Source organism: Gallus gallus, chromosome 9 (assembly GCF_016699485.2).
Source record: "Gallus gallus isolate bGalGal1 chromosome 9, bGalGal1.mat.broiler.GRCg7b, whole genome shotgun sequence".
NCBI classification, from domain to species: Eukaryota; Metazoa; Chordata; class Aves; order Galliformes; family Phasianidae; genus Gallus; species Gallus gallus.
Window position 1 is genome coordinate 17875858 of NC_052540.1, and position 17669 is coordinate 17893526.

Sequence of the window (17669 nt, forward strand, 5' to 3'; positions counted from 1 at the left end):
CCTCAGCTCTGCTTGTTCCTGTCTATAAATATATAAAAGTTGATTATGTCTCAGGTCCTTTTCTGATGTGGACACTTGGTAGCTGCACCATCACTGCCACATGCCCTTCCTGCACAGGGGAACCCTCCAACCCTTCAGTCACACATTATTTTGTCTGTCCCTCTATTCAGTAACCAAACAAAGTTAAGTTTCTTGGATACTTTTAGAGTTGAAAATGTTTGTGAATTTTCGACTTCAAACTTTCTGAAAATCAGTGCTATTTCCCTTCCCTTCCTCTACTGCAGACAGCAGAATACAGAGGACAGTAGCAAACTTCATGTACCAATGGGCAGTGACTGTTGGTGCCCATCCAGTTCTTTGGATGTATTATACATGGAACTGCTGTTAACATATAAGCAGGTAAGATTTCTGCTTCTGTCCACTTTTTTTGCATGTCATCCCACTGAATTCTGACCAGCTTTCCAATTTATCAGGACCATTTTGAATCTTAATTCTGGTTTCATGACTGCTGTTACACTTCATAGCTCAATGTGCACTGCAATTTATGCATGCGTACAGTCTTATAACATTTAAGTTAATGAAATAACTGACAGACCTCTGACTGAAAGACCTTCCTATCTGTAGAGCTGAGTATTAGTTTTCTTAGGAAAGTATATTTGCAGCCACCTTGCTAATAGTGTTGATTAGTGCTAGTACATATTTCCTCAGCTTGCTTGTATGATTTTTATGCAGCTTTACCAGGGCAAATACAGATGCCCCCTTCTGTTTCTCTTATCCACTAGGCAATTACTCTGCCAAAGAACATACTGAGTTGGGTTTTTTTTAACCTTTCCTTCAGGTGCTCAGGAGAAAAGCACTTCAACAAAATCAGACTGTATTTTATTTCCAAAGCTTTCTAATTTCTGCGCCATGGCTGCAGCCAAGGCTTGAGGATTTTGATTATTGATACGAACAAGACAATTTTTCAAAGCAAGTATAATCAGCCACAGAATAAGTTCAATGCAGACTTCATTCAAGCTGGTTTTCTGAGAAGTAATTTACATTTTGTACATTTGTGTGCCTTGCTTGAACAGGTATTTTTGTCATGATTTTTAATGCAGTAATTTGAGGAGATCATAAGGATTTCCCTTGGAAGGAATTATATTTTTGAATATAGGTGAGGTATCATTCTGCAAGCCTAAAATTTCTCCTCCATAATTTTTCATGCAGGAGAGCTAAAAATAACGTGAATTCACACAGCAATGGGGTCTGTGGGTCTGTTCACTGCCTCAGGACTGCTAATAAAAAATTTTCAGTGGAAAATCTATGAAGAAGGGAGAAGAGCACGGGTGTATTTAAGAAGTAAAAATTTCATTAGGAAACAAATTCTGGATTCCATTCACTATGTTGAAGTTCCTTTTGTCCTTTCCACGTTAATTTATATTCCACTCTGTCCTAGATACTACGTAGTTCTTACCCTAAAACTGCTTTCAAAAATACAGAACATTGTTTGGGGGAAGATTTTTCTTCTTCTTTCCTGCTGAATGTATGATGAGAAACTTGAATAACCCCTTAAGGAAACACATTTGAAGGGAACTGTTTTTAAGGTGGGGAGGACAAGCACTGGAGCAGCTGCTGAGTCATCTCCTCCTACCAGGAAGGAATCTTCAGTAGCCCAGAACGCATGTCAAAGTCAAACCAATGCTTTGCTGGCATAGCACATCTATCCAGGATATCATCAGATGGCTTCCTGACAAATCTTTGGGGGGAAGATAAGATAATTAAGGAACTGACTGTAGAATGTGAGCTGTTAACTTGCGTACTGAGCTCAGTGGAGCAGGCAACTTGTAAATGTCACCGTCAAACCAGATATTTATTGGTTTGAACTGACACACACTAACTTCTCCATCAGTAGTGAGAAAATATTCCCCATCACTTGAGACATTTTAAACTGCAGCAGATTGAACACAGCCTGAAAGAAATGTTCTCTTGAGCTGATTGCTCTTACGGCAGCTAGGGGAGTGATGAGATGATGTGCTTTGCTTCGTCTTCCTTCCCTCTTCCTTTCAGCTTTTGCCCCGTATTTTCCTGCCACCACCTCCAAGCTGCTGCTGTTTTTTCTACAATTAGATTTGTTTCCTTAGCACTATAGGGAAAGCGGGCAACTTTTATATAATATCATGTACATGGAGAATAGGATAACGCAGTGGCCAGAGTACAAAACATGCAGAACATTTTTAAAAGCAAATATTGACTTTTTTCCCTCCTTGCTCACCAGCTGCAGAGTATGCTGTGAGAGAAACCAATCAGAGACTCATTCCCAAACTGTCCAGATGAAAAAGACCTGTAGGCTACTTTCCTTATTGCCATAACTCTCTGGAATTGCTTCATGCCATATATTTAAGTACTATATTCAGGCTAATTTGCCATAACTTTTCACCAGAAAGCTATCGCATACCATGATAAATCTTCCCTCCAATCCTGTCCTTGAAAACTCATTCCACGTTTTCATTTGTCCATTTCCATTCAGAGCCAGAGATGCTGCCTGAAATATTCAGAAGTTGAAGACCTCAAGCAGGCACCAGGGAATGCTGTCCAGGCTTTCCCTTTCTGTTCCTTTGTTCTGTGGAGGATCTGGCACTGTAATAAAAATTCCAGACAGGCAAGCAAAACTGATCCGTATGACAGGACTATCTCCTGCTTTCATCTCCTGGAGATAAAGACAGACTTTCTTACCTGTAACTTAGGAAAGGATTATTTAACAAGCATGAAAGGAGAAATGTCTTGGAACACAGCTGGTTCTACCATACTGAATTAAAGAAAAGCCTTCATAGAATACACTGAAGAAACAGAATTTTAAAATCATCATTTCACAAGTATGGTCCATTCAGGTGAATAGGCCTGCTCTTGGGCCAAGAGGACTCTGAAATAATTCAAACCTCAGTCTGCAGCACAGAACCCAGCACAGTCTCGTTCACCCCATCTCCCTCTTAGCTGTGCCTGAGAAGTGTCATTGCACAATGACTTTATGAATTGTGAATATGTTCACATCTTGATTCTGTAAATGCTCAGTCACTTGTTTGACCTTGCCCATGACACATCACTTGGCCCATTAAAAATGAAGGGAAGTTTTTCTGTCATTTACAAAGGAACAGGTACAGCTGTTAGATAAAATGAAATTCAGATTCAAAGCTATTAAGAATAGAAGCTTGAAAGTTCTAGGTTGGAAGCTATTTTGGAACTTCGTTCAGTTCTGCTTTAGGTCTGGATTGAAATTACAGTTCTTTGCCTTTCTCATCTAGATATTTGAGATAGCTGTAATGTGGTTTGTCAGATAATTTTCAAATAGTGCTTCTCAGTACAGGAACTGAGTCCTACCTTTACAACTTCCAGTCAGAACCCTTGTAAATGTCACTAAAAGTATTAAAAAACACTACTATTTCCATAAGTGATTATGAAGGTGTGCTGCATTGGAAAAACAGCACTCTTTCAGCTGTGTGCATTATCAGTTTTGAGCTCTGCAAAGTAAATTCTTGGTTATCTCTCCTTATTCCACACAAGCATGGTATTAATAGCCTGGAGCAATCTCTGTGTGCCCTTTCAATCAGAAAAATGTCCTGATTTGTTTACTTATTTATGTAGCATAGGCCAAGCTGAAGTGCAAATTTATTTCCTAAGGAAAAGAGATTTAATGTAAAAGGTGATCTGCAAAAGTTTAGGTTTTAGTTACCTTGGATAAGCACCAAGAAATGTAGCTGCTTATTCAAGCGGATCTTAGCTGAGAGCTGCAAAGTCAAGGATGGCAGAGAGGTAAGCAGACAATACTCTGTTCTCAGATTCCTTTCTTCAAGGTCAGGGTATATACTGGGATTAAAGTAGGATTACCACGATAAGCATTGAGCCCACACTACCAGAGCCCCACTTTACAGTGCCTCGTGGCTCTGAAGCCTGCCAAGCTCAGAGCCCTCACCTCCTGTTCCCCAATAGTTCCAAACCTCCTCAACTCACCTTTGCAGTACTCCCTTTCTGATACCCCAATCCCTCCAAGTTAAAACCCCTCAGTTCCTCCTGCACTTCAGCTGCACACTTCACTGCTTGTCTAGGAAAAAAATATGTATTTACTGGTTTGTTTGAAATCATGGCATTCCCAATCTTAGTTAGTGTAATTCCTGAGCCTTGAAATGACTGCAAAAAATAGAGGACCCAGTGAGTAAACAGCATAGTCATCAGCTGCTTGTCTGGAGCGCAGGGAGCTGCCCATGAAGTATGCCGAGAATACTTTCAAAGATGAAAAAGAGGCCCATAGAGAAACAGCTATTATCTCAAGTAATCTTCAGCCCAGGGACGTGTCTGCAAAATAACTTTTGGAGGCCTTTGGCAATTCAGTACCTCAGCCTCTGGTTGCGGAGGTACTAGATCAGAAAGGAGATGCTCATAAGCCCTTTTGAAATGCCATTCTTCCATAACAGCAGGGCACTACAACGGCAAACAAAGGAGGGATTGGTATATGATGACCTAATGATTATCAGAAGAAAAGAGGGGGAAAAAAAAGCATTGCACCATCTCTCTGTAAGTTTTATTTATCCATGAAATAACAACTGCTTCCATATTTGCATTTCCATTATACAGAGTAGCCTACCTTCTGACATGCCAGCACAGTGGTACTGTTTTATTTATTTAGGCTGGATGGTTTGCTTTTCACAGTATGACCAGCTGGTAGAAAAATAGGATTCAATAATCTGAACATTTCATAGTAAATAAATTGCATTAATACAACAATATAAAAGCTGTGCTCAGCAGTTTTGGTCGGACAAGGTCTGCTCTGGAACAATGTGCACAGCTTTCTTAACAGTCACTCTGAGAGCTACGAAGTTACATTTTTTTAATCCGAAATATTAGAAGAGTTCTGTAGAATTTCCACTTACTTACTTTGGATTTTGTTTACTTCTCCCCATTGAAAAGAGGTACAGATTCAGTTGGCTGCTTTCAGGAATAGCTCTGTGGCTCTATTTCTGGCTCATATTCACTGCTGTGGGCTCCTCTGTAAAATCTTTCAGTGACTAAGGACTGTGTAAGGAACAGAACTGTGTAGCCATTAACTAGACTTCACAGTCACTCCATCCAGAGATAATCCACACCTACCTTTCCAAACAAACTAAAGACTCAGAAAGGTTCTTTTAGGATTAGATCTATTGACTTGATTGCCTGACAGATTTAAGATTCCTTGCACAGATTCCCAGCTCCTTCATAGGCTGACATAGAGGATAAGTGTTCTTTGCTTCACTGTTTCAAGCTATAAGAGACACTGGGCCTCCTGTCCTTCTTCTTTGGTCATCTCTGGTTCTAAGATAGCCACAGCCTCAATTTAAAAAGCCCTTTCTGTAGTTTGCTGATTGCTTCCATAGCAAACACTTTGCTTCCACAGCCTAAGCAGAATCTGTACATGGGATGTATTCTAAATCTCCGTTCAGCAGTCACCTTTGATATTGATGCACTGCTTACAGAGGAGGTATAAATACTTGACAACAAGTGAGACACTCAGTGTCATGACTTTGTGCCTTACGTTGTGTGATATGAATTGACACCTGATATAAAGTGATACGAATTGGCTCTGATTTTGTTCTAATAGAGTCAGTGGTGTGTCTTGTGGCAAGGGAGACTTTCCACAATACAGTCTCTGACTTTGTACCTACCTTCTCTGTCTCTTGTGGTGTCTCATGGAGTACTTCGGACGCATGGCAGTGCAGTGCTGCCAGTCACTTCTTATATTTTGCTGACAATCTGTGCAAAACTCATGCTATTCAGTAATGATCCATCAGAGAGGGACAGCGCATTATTTTGCTGGCACAGAAACTTGTTTGGCCACCATAAGACGATAATTTATATATTGCTTAAAGAATTATTTTAGCATTTTGTTTGAGCCTGATAGAAACACTGGACTCTCCTGGTATGAATGGAATATTGTTGTTGAAGGAAAGCATACAGTGAAGTCACATCCTTCTTAGTTTGAAGAGAAACAAAACAAAAAAAGGAAAGAAAAACACTTGCCTGCTTTTAATGCTCCCAGCTGTCCTCTTTCTCCTTGATTCCTTTGCAACAACTGCAATCTTTTTTTTTCTGATTAAACATCGAAGAAAAAGAAGAGCCTCTTGAATATTGTTGTTTTTCTTCCGAAATTACTTGACTATTTTGCTATTTGTAAAGGTACCTTACAAACTTACGTTAACAAGAAAGAATAAAAGCCATCATGTCTTTAATTCTTTGTATCTGTCAGCACTGCAGTTTAGTAGTTTAGGACCTGCCGTTCCTATCTCTGAACACCCCTCACCAGTGTTAGGGCAACCTGTGGTGAGTAGGAAAATTGTATACAGAAGAAGGTAAGATGAGATTCTAAGCCTTTAAGGCCTTTGAATTGAATTGAATTGAAAAATACCATGTATGCATATTTACTGCTACATGTTTGTCCCATTTGTCACTACTTTACCGCCAGTGTTTTAGCTATAATGAATATGCACTGTCCCAAAAGAAGGTATAGGTATTAATACCTCACGTATAGGTATTACAGTATTTTATTTTAGGGTTTGTGCTGAAGTCGTTTTTCTAGATAATCCTTGACACGACGTAACCAGGAAAATATTGTTTCAGTCAAACTGCTTATGTCTCTTTTTAAAGAATATATTTCTTCATGCTTACATAAACATCTGAGACACAGAGCACGAAGCCATAACAAAAATCCATAGCAGAAAGTGATGTAAGGCATTTTTCTACTTTATCGCGCAATAAAAATAATGTGCATACTTACTTTCTAAATGCACTCTTTTCTGCAGTGCACAGACACTGACAAGCTCCCATTGTTCTTTACAGATATGATTTACACAAGGTAGACCCAGAGCAAAATAAATAAATAAAATGAAAATACTGTTGCTATATTTGTATTTATCATTAACAAGACAACGGCAGCCTACATCCTCTCTTGATTATAATTAATACGAAATGGTAGGAATTGTAACAAACAAAAAAATTCTTGCACATTATGCATGAGATTTGAATTGATTTCATTCTAATCCTCTGTGACATACACACAATAGTCAGAAAGCTTGAAGCAATTAAGTATAATAAAGATCTAAATATGTTACATTTCTTTTTCAGCCACTGCTAAATTATAACCTTAAAGACGATGGGATTTCACCAGTGTCAGCATCTGTTGTTCATAAAGGAATTGGGAAATGTATGTATCCAGTTTTAATTATACATGACCTGTAAGTCTATTTTTATGTATGTTTGTTGCCTCTCCTGCATAAGGGCAAAATGCAGAATTTCCTCACAATACGGTCTTTAAACACCAGTTAAACCAAAGCGGAAGGGGTGCTTGACTAGATCCCTCATTCACAACCAGTGCTCCCCATCTTGGCTTGGCTGTCCTTCCATTAAAGCTGCTGGAAGTATGATAAGCATCCTCAGGTGAGGATCTGACCTGCAGTTTTTGAGCAAGAACTTCCCCCAACACAGTAAAATTTCAAAGCATTCACTTTGAAAGTCTGAGGCCCTCTGCAACAAACACTTTTTTTCCCTGTCACACCATCCTCCTGCCTAATGACTCTTCTGCTGACAGTAAACTAAATATTGAACACCCCTTCAAGGAATTTGCCTTTTACTTCTGAGCTTTTGAAAGAAACTGATAAAATGTCTAATTATTTGAATAATCAAGGGAATGAATATTTGATCACTGACATCAAAGATGCAGACAAAATTCCAGAGCGGAGGTATGTGTTTAATATTGCATTACTCATAACACAAAAAATTATAATTTCCTTGAAAATGTGTTTGTTAAAGGTGCTTTTCCTCTACCTCTTGGAACAGTGGGATTGAGAAATGTTGGGAATTTAGCCATATATATTTAATCACCCCAAAATTCTAACCGTGCCACTTGACAAGCCGTTCTATTAAAGAATGCAGTGAGTGATTAAGGAAAATAACCTGAAATTTGGACACAGTTTAGTAATGGTCTGAAGCCCAACTAGGCGTAGAGGCTAATATTAATTGCTACACAAGCATAGAGAATTGTCCTTTGTGATGGATTTGAGTGAGAAATTACCCTTGTCCCAACCTGGGAATTGCTGTTTGCCTTTCACTCCCTGACAACTAGAAGATGTGCCAGTTTAGTCCTAATCCCTCATTTCTGTCTCATCCTTCAGGGCCCAGCGTCACATCCAGCTCTGATCATGAACAAATACACTTTGACTTGGACATGACCTGATATTCAAACTAGCAGTAGATGGAAAAGAAGACAAACAGTTTTTTCATGAGTTTCAAACACACCTTAAGCAGCTCCGGGACCTTCCATCAAGATAACTTGATAAACCTTGTACGTTTACCTACCTTGACAGTTGTTCAGATGTCATGCTATTTTGGTTTTAGATTATTTAAACTAATGCCTGCTGTCCCACAAGATACAGGTGATTGCAAAGGCAGAAAGGTCACCTAATGAAGCCTGAACTGACCTAGGAATATGGGCTTGGCTCCATTCCCTGCAGTAAAACTTCAGTGCAGAAGATCAAATGTGAGATTCACCTACCTCTGAGCACAGACGTGTTCCAGGACAAAGTTTGGCATGCAGGCCCTTCTACTCAGGCAGAACAGTACACGACAAATGTATCACTGCACAGTGACAGCAGCATGCCACAAGGTCAGAGCCACAAGCAGCATGCCACAAGGTCAGAGCCTGGGTCATAATTCACCCTATTATATCTGTTTAATCCATTCCTTATTCATTTTACTACATGTATTTCCTACTGATTATATACCTTGTCATGCATCTCCAACTGACTTTTAATCTCCATGATTTAATCTTCATTATGGAGTCACCGGGTATGACCAAGTTTTACTTATTAGCAAAAACATTATGTATTTTTTGATGTTCTAATTGGAATATTTCCAATCTGAATATCCTCACTGTGCTCTCTCTCAGGTGTCTGTGTCACCTCCAGTACTCTCATGGACTGCACACATTCTGCTCATTAATCTACATACCATCACTTCTGGTGCAAAGCAATCATACTTAGGCTTTCTGAAAGCAGTATAACAATATTTCAGCCTATAAGCCAATCCAGGTACTCAGACAGAAAATACATCTAGTCAGTTGTGTTTACATAAAGACATTTATAGGGTATGTTATCACAATAGTCTATTACTTAGTAGAGCTGGTTGCAAAGTAAAAGAAATACTACTTATTACTGTAGTTTAGACTCTAGAAGCCTTCTTTTAATGGTTACATAATACCAAAAGCTCGCCCTTGGATCTCCTGCTTGCTAGAAAACCTGATTTCTTGTATTTTTTTAATCAGAGAACAAGGAGTTGTCTCAAACGAAAAAGAAACCAAAACAAAAAAATATTTTCATTTAAAAATTACTTTTTTTCCATTTGTTCAAGTAAATATTAACTGCAGCAGATATCCACAGCCCTCTTGAAAAGGTAAAACTTCCTAAGGCTTCTAGAAATGCACAGCTAGACAGAGAAAGTGAGCTAACAGCCTCATTGTTATTAATAAAATAAGCCTGGTGATACATAGCAGTATCATTTGGTCACCATGGCCCCCTCTAGCCCTACCCAAAGCTGAAACAGAAAGAATATCCCACCTGTGTTACATTAACCTAGTTTCCAATTAAAAGATTGAAATATTGTAGGTTTTTCATGTCTGTGATTTTATCTGTAGCAAATAAATGATCCAAGTGCAAGGACAAAGAGATTTAAAGGAAGGTTATTTACTCAAAGAGCTCTCCAATTTCCTGATGGTAGAATTCACTGGGAAAAAAAAACAACACAACTTACACCTGAGGAACTGTAGCTGAAATTGCAGATAGCCACTAGAGAGAGAGAGAAAAAAAAGGCTTCTTTAAAAACCAGTAACACCGCTATTATTGCAATTCTGACTGTCAAGAAGTAATTGCAAATTGTTCTTGTGCCTGGACCTCCACTTGCAGATCACAGACTGACTATAATAAGAAATTATCCCTTAAAAAGAAGGAGCCCCAGAGGAGTAGCAAAGACCAGCATAAAATAGGCCACAAAAATCCTAACCATTGAATTTGAAGCACTAACATACAAAAAAGAAATGCAAAATCACTTAGATATAACTTGGCCAAAACCTGCAGCAGGGAGAGCAGCCAGAAGACATTTGAAGGATGCGTTTGCATGGGAAATTCTTACGGCTGAAGTACACAGAAAAGAACTATTAAGGGGTGGGTAAGTAGGACTGATGAAATCAAAGGAAAATGAAAGAAAATGATTTGACAGCAATTGCGTGCTGTATGGTTGCTGTGCTGTATTTTCCCACGGGAAACAGTCAAATGTGTTTCACTGGAAACATTAAAAAACAACGCAGCCTGGACAGAAGCACAGAGAGAGTGCAGTAGTCAGAGATGGGACTGGAGAGCATTTCCACTCCTGAATTACCTATTTCCTGGCTGCCGTTTTATTGTGATTCATTGTTTTTCCTTCTGGAACCAATAACCTCCCACACAACAACCCCAATCAATAGTGAACATTTGCCATGCACAAACACGTGTTTAGAGGATTGACCCCAACTTACCTACTGGTTGGTGTCATTCAACACTGACGTTTATGTGCAGAGTCTTGCCTCTGCAAAGAACCAGCATCTCACTTTATACAAATGCATACAGCCTAGGAAATAAGTAGGATGAGTTGGAAACCAGGTCCACTTGGAAAGTTATGACCTTGTTGCTATTGTGGGAGTCTGGGATGACTCTCATAACTGGAATACCACCACTGAGGGGCCTCGGCTCTTTAGAAGGGATAGGCAAGGTAGGAAGGGTGGGGGAGTTGTCCTCTATGTCAAAGAGTGGATAGACTGTGAGGAGCTCCCTCTGAGAAACAGTCAGGAACAGGTTGAGAGCCTGTGGGTTAAAACTAGGGATAGGACTCATAAAGGCCAGCTGGTGATAGGGATATATATACTACAGGCCACCTGATCAAGGGGAGACTGTTGACAAGGCCTTCTTGCTTCAGATGCAGGAGACATTGTGCTCACAGACTCTCGTCCTGGTGAGGGACTTCAACCATCCAGATATCTGATGGAGAGACCACACAGCGAGTTCCAAGAGGTCCAGGAGGCTCCTGGAATCCATTGATGATAACTTTCTGGTTCAGGTATTGGACAGACCAACCAGCAGTGAAGTGTTGCTGGACCTGCTGCTCACCAATGCAGAGATGATCATTACAGGTGTTAAGGTGGGAGGCAGCCTGGGCTGCAGTGACCATGCTGTGGCCGAGTTCATGATCTCGAGGAATGCGGGCCTGGCAAACAGTGGGGTCAGGACCCTGAACTTCAGAAGAGCGAACTTTAAGCTGCTGAAGGAATTTTTGGCCAAGATCCCACTCTACTGGGTCCCTTCCAACTCAGGCCATTCTGTGACTCTGTGAAAAAAAATAATAACTTTTTTTTTCTTTCCTCAAAGCAAGCTTCTACTTAAAAAAACTGCATGCCCAGTTATGTAAAAGTGAGAGAAAGTCTCAGTGCCCTACAGATACCATGTTGAGAACTGTTGAGTCATGGCCTGAACCACTGATTGAGCACCTGGGGAAAGGACCTGGTCAGCCCTGGGAGCACAGGTGAAGGCAATTCAGCTGTGCGACCAGAAGGGGTGGAGCCTGGCTGCACCTCTCTTAGACCTCATTTAAGGGCTGACTGCCACTGGGGAAGGATCTCTGGTTGGAGATGCCTCCCTTGTGGTGTTTTCCCAGTGAGCCTGGATCATCAGAGATGGGTGAGTGTTTTTCCTTTCCTATCACGCTACTCTCTTTGTCATTAAACCTCCTGTATCACCATTCCATCACGCTGATCTTTCTGATTGTTACACTGTAGAAAGAGGCTCTCCTTACAGCCACTGGATCCAGCCTGGCAGGGCAGAGCTCCTCCAGCATCACCAGTGTGTGTGGATAGAAAAACCTGGGCAGGAGAGATGCACCTTTGTTTGATGCCTCACTGTTGTATTTGGCCAGTCTAATTCACAGTAACCTATCTGACTGGTAGGGCCAGAGGTGTGAACTGCAGCAAAAGCTGCTTCGATTGGAGAGGTAAAAAGCTAATCCTAGCCCAAACCTCTGTTCCTGTGATGAGCCATGAACACCTGCTCAGCAGCAAGTGAACTCCTACAAAGTTCACTGATTTCTCCAGGCTTTGGCGTGCATTTCTGTAGCTGATAAGCAGAAATTTTCTCTCTAGATGTTTGCCTGTTCAAACCACAAAGACACGGCAAGGTGAAAAGCTATAGTTTCAATTACGTTTTTTAAATTGCACATGTGTAAGAGAGGGAGCAAATAAAATAGAACCGTTGCTATTCGGAAGGCACCCTGAGAACCAGGAAGTTGCTGTAAGATGAAATGCGACAGGGATTCCCTGGAGGGCCCTACAGGAGGCTGGAAGGAGGGGATTGGTTTTTTACCCACCACATCTGAAACTGAGAATCTCAGGCAGCAAAGGAACGGCGTTTGCTTAAAAACAGGTAAATTATTTATTCTCAGTTCATCTAAGAAAGGAACTAGAGAACTATTTAGAGTACAGAGGAACATATAGTACTTGCTTACCTAACGAAAAGGTGTGAAATGTGAGAGGTGAAATTGTTAGAGAAGCTTATATCATACTGCAGCCTTTTGCTGTCTTGTTAATACCTGCTACAGTTATACAATGCATTTATGAATAGATGCTTGAATTCAGATATCCTGCTAGTCAGTTTTTCTTACCAGAAAACACACACCTCAGAAAACATTCATCTATGTGACAGGTAGCATTTCACCCATATAAGATGTTCATGTTATTTAGCTAACAGTACTGTAGGTGGAATTACAGTACGGATTCATTACAGGTACACCCGTACATGTGATGCAACATTTGGTCTAACAGTGGTTGACCCAGGGAAAGAATAAGACCAAAGCCCTACTTGACAAGTGGTGTCCTGGCACGGAGGTCTCAGGAACCTCTGCTCTGAGCCTCAAGCTGGATGGCCTCTCGCGATCCTCTCTCCCTCTGAGCTTGGAGAAAGAGACGTGGAACAGAATCTCCTGCTGTTTTGGTCTTATAACGAGATGGGAAGCAGATCCTGCTTAACATCAGAAACAATATTTAGTGACTTCTACAAATGTACCTGATATATACACACTAATGCTTCATAGGAGTGATTTCAGGTGACCACAGCAACCTTTTGTTCAGCTGATAGTTTAAGTAATGTTTTTGCTTAATTGCTGTTTTGCTTAAGACCTTAATTCTTGCAAGAAACAACTTTGTGCTGCACCATTCCCACGTGGATGGAGAAATGCATGAATTTTTCTTAACATGACTTGACAGTGAATTTATTTCATTGTGTCTGTTTTGACCTGAGCAACTATTTTTATTTCCTGTCCATCTGAGTTACTACTTGATTTGCTGAAAGCTAAGGAACCAGAGCTGTGAGATTAAGATTTCAAAAATACATGCTTTTGGAGAAGTTATTTGGCTGAAACAAATGCCCTGTGTTGGTCTGTCAGAGCCACGTGTCCTGTCCCTCTGAGCTAAGCTGTATCGGAAGGCAAGACAGTCACTGCTGAATGCCGCTTCATTGAAAGTACAAGTATTTTAAAAGTATCCAAGTACTTCAAATGGAATTTCTAATGCTCAATACTTTGAGTTAATAAAAAAAACTTCTAAAAACTTTTGTTTTTCTTTGCTTTTCTTTTTCTTTTTTTCCTCTAAGCTTTTTCCTTTCCTTCAGCAGTTTGTTAAAATGATATAGTAGTTCCTCAGAGCTTGACTGACTTCCGTGGGTTCCTGGCAATGGAATCACTTGAGCTTCTAGACTTGTAATTTAGAGCATGAAAAGAGCCACATCAGGGCTGGTCAACACCATTAGCCACTCTCCAGTAGTGACAAATAGCATATCCTGGGGAAAAATGTAAGAATGGGACTTGGAGACCGAGGCAGAGATTATATCTTCAAAGTCCATGATGGATTCTTTTTTTCTCCCACCAGATCAGCTGCTGGCCTTTTTACTTCAGAAGCATTCCTGGCTCATAGCCATAAATTTGACTAGCTGTCTAACTAATGAGTTTACCTAGAGTTTAATTGGATGTTGGAGAATTTCTCCTGATTTGAATCTGTCAGTCCATTTTTGTCCCCTGTTTCTTACAGCATAAGAAATGATGAACAATTTTTCTCTATTAAAACCTTCATTTTATGATTGCACACACCTCTGCCATAGCAACTTCAGGCATCTCTTTTCCAAGACATTGCTCTATTTTTTTTTTCTCAGTGAGGAAGTTATTCAGTGTGTTTGCTCATCCTTCTCCCTGACTTGTGTTCTTTTGTGTCTCAAGACAAATACAGATCTCAATAAGTACTACCCAGGGATCCCTTAGCTTCTTTGAACTGCAGTCATTTTCTTAGTAGTGCTGTGTAAAAATGACATATGTGAAATACAGGGGAATTTGCTGGAGACTTCCAATGCTGAAGATTAAGTAAATATGATTTTACTCTACATACAAAATCTACTGATGAGGAAGTTAAGTTCTTATCAGCAGCAGTTACAGTAACTGGCTTGTCTGCTTTCCTCACGCAGGGGATAATTCTGACGCAGAGAATTTACTTGTTGGTATCTTTTTTTTTTTTCTATGACAGATGTTTGAGATGACAATTCCTCATAGAAGGAGTGAAAACAGATTTCAGTTACACTTAATAGAAACCCCCTAACATCATCAGAAGAGGTACAGACCACAGGTCCTTCATCTTACCTCTCAGACAGGGATTTGGCAGCCCTATCTATGATAATGTAAGAATAATTGCTTATTACATTTCTGCTGTAACATACAAACATTGTGTAGTACAGCATTAATGTCTGGCAACCCAGCTGTCATCTTTCAAAAAATACGTGCTGTCTAACTACAGTAGCTGTAACTGCTTCAACTTCAAACCAAAGGAAGAGATTCTGCTCCGGGGCATTCTGACAGGGTGTTATCTTTTGAAAAGACAGATGTTTGCGCTGGAGCTGTCGGATGGTTTTAAGGCACACGCACGTTTCAATAAATAAGTGCTAAATCACTTGCCAGGTCCTGAGTTTAAGTCCAGGCTAGAAGGTCTTCTAGAGAAATATGTCAGTGACACATAAAACTAGGAGCAGCGTGTTCTCAGCAGAAGTTTCAAATCACCTTTTAAACAACAGAAAAAGCCAAGAAACTCTAGCTTTAGGGCTTATGGACGTGAGAGGACATTGAGAATGTGCGAAATAGATGGATTTGCCACTCTTTGCCCTTCTCTGTTTCATTTCCCAAGAGAAATACTTTAAAGAGAGGGCAAATAATTCTTCACCTTATAAGGGATTCTATTATTTGAAGTGGTATGATAGCCCTTATTGACCCAACTTTGATTTGTAAGCTGCTGATGAAATTAATTTGGCCTTTGGTATAACCACAATTAACTTCTCCGGAAGGGAGGTGATAGGCAGTCTAGCAATGAAAAACGTCTTTGCAAGGGGCAGTGCTGGGCCTTATGTGTTGTTGGAGGCTTCAACGGACTCGCATCAGACTGAAGTGGATCCACTGCACAGGGCAGAACTTCCCTTTGAGGGAGAAATTATGGATTCTTTTTCACATCAGAATGACTGACAAACTGTTATTTGACATAGGAGTTTAATTCAGAATCCAGGATAATGGTCCAGACAGAGAACTGGGGGATGACACTGATCGAACAGTGTTTAATGTTCTTTGTTTAGAAAGTCTAGTTAACCTGTCACTGCTAAATGAATACAAGTGTTGTGTCTGTGTGTACTTCAAACTCTGTCTTGTGTTAATAAATAGAAGTAGAATAAACTGCTTAAGCTTTAAAACTGTTTACAAGGGAATACATGAAACATTCCCTCCTCTTAATCTAGTCATTGTTTATTGAATGAAGAGGAGAAAAAAGAATAAACAAAAGCAAAATAGGGATCCCATTTTTAAAAACATTCTGAAAGCCAGGAACAGATATGAAAGACCTTTTCCTTTTACCATTATCAGAATGCACATTTGAAGACTCTCATTCTGAGGAACTCGCTCAGTAGAACACTTAAATGTGCTCTGGGACTGCAGATAAGCGTACACAAAGCAAATAATTCAGATAAATAAACAGAGAGGTGGGGGGGGGGGGGGGGGGGCAGCAGAAAGAAAAAAGTGCAGTGTTGTTTACAGAAATAAATAGATGTATGTATGCATATGTATATAATGCCACCCTCTATGCACATGCCCAGGGCTATATGCCTCTTAAAAGCTTATTCATTTTTTTATAATTGTTTGTGGCCTGTATTTCCAAGCAAGGAAGCATCAGCAGCAGACAGTTAGCAGGGCAGTAGGACAGCTATCAGAAGATCAGGTTATTTCCTCCTCTTCCCCTGATTGGCTATTCAAAGCATTATGAAGGCTTTCCCTACTGAAACCTAAAGCTTTTCCCTGGAGAAGGGGAAAGAAAAAAGGAAAAACATGAAGCTTTTCAACATTAAAAAAAGTTTGGCTTCTTTGTTTGTTTGCAATGACTTTTCATAAATGCTCTGTAATTTCTTTTTCAGGGCTCATACTTGTTTAAAGCAAAGGGAAAAAAGGAAATAAGGTGTATTTATTTAATTTGGATTAGGTGGGCACCTTTGAAGCAATTCTTACTAATCTCCTCAGTTCCTGTGCATGGACTTGCTTGCAGAATGTTCCTTCTGTGCAAAGCACACCTCTGGTTTGAGCCAGAGAGTCCTCTGAAGGATGCACCCTGAGATGCCAAAACATGCTCCGCTCACCGAGGAGTCTTTGTCTACAGATCTAATGCAGAGTTAACCCCAAACATGCAGGATATAGACCTCAGCACCACCTGTTTTGTTCTGCAGATCTCCGATTGCAATACGGTACTTGTCAATGGAGACATAGGCAGCTCTGCCCCGTGCTGTCTCATGGGCAGGGATTACTTCCAGCTCCCTGTTTGCAGAGGCCAAGCAGCTCAGTGGAAGCTCGAAGGCACAGCTGCTGTGCAAACACAGACATTACAGACCCGATGCATTTGTTTGTCTTTGGAATTCAAACAATAGCGACATTTTGAGAGAACAACAGGTTTTGAATTTCTTTAGGGCAATATCTAGTAAAGCACGCGCATTTCAAAGGATTTGCTAACAGCTGGAGACGTTTCAAACTGCACCCTTTTCCTTCCCTTAAGGCAGGACTGGCCTGTAGCCCCTGCGGTATTGCAGAGATTTGAGATCACCCTGGAGAAGATATCTGCTTGCTTTGCAGATTTGTTCTAATTTCAGAGTGAAGTGCAGCAGGTGATCTGCTCTCCAGCTCTGCCCCTTGTCTTTTTTGCTTGCTTTTTAGTGTGTATTTGATGGTTGAAGGATGTGTTATCCTTCGAGGCGGCGCATGTAAAAATAATAAGCTCCAGTAGAATCAAGCATGCAGCATATGCAATGCCCCCACTCAGACTCTCAGGCTGCACAGACTCTCACTCATGCAGAAATGTTGGCTGAAGGATGCTCTCAAGACAGCTTCTTACCCAGACCGCCGTGCTAGCCGAACCTGTGCTCTGTTTTCAGCGCCTTCCTGGGGGAGCCTGGCAGCCTCTTCTGGGAGGATGAGTGGCAGTGCCCTGACAGTAATTCTTAATTATTTTCCAACTTTGACAATTAATAACTAAT

The 17669-nt window shown here is 40.4% G+C and overlaps 2 long non-coding RNA genes across 11 annotated transcripts in view; one reads left to right on the top strand and one right to left on the bottom strand.

The window, feature by feature from the left end:
- LOC107054117 overlaps nucleotides 1–14604 on the top strand; it is a 102129-nt gene extending 87525 nt beyond the window's left edge. The window contains exons 7-10 of the long non-coding RNA XR_006930994.1: nucleotides 285–399; nucleotides 7129–7207; nucleotides 8175–11762; nucleotides 12344–14604. This is a non-coding gene — a long non-coding RNA (uncharacterized LOC107054117). The remainder of the gene's footprint in view (nucleotides 1–284; nucleotides 400–7128; nucleotides 7208–8174; nucleotides 11763–12343) is intronic.
- LOC107054119 overlaps nucleotides 1–17669 on the bottom strand; it is a 154971-nt gene that overhangs the window by 17699 nt on the left and 119603 nt on the right. For 7 of the 10 annotated variants that reach the window (XR_005862168.2, XR_006930995.1, XR_005862164.2 and 4 more), the window contains 2 exons: nucleotides 17528–17620; nucleotides 14341–16446 (listed from right to left, as the gene is read on the bottom strand). This is a non-coding gene — a long non-coding RNA (uncharacterized LOC107054119). Of the gene's footprint in view, nucleotides 1–3709; nucleotides 6097–6200; nucleotides 11413–14340; nucleotides 16447–17527; nucleotides 17621–17669 lie in introns of those variants that run through there. The other 3 variants (XR_005862169.2, XR_005862175.2, XR_005862173.2) reach the window with 3 other exon arrangements.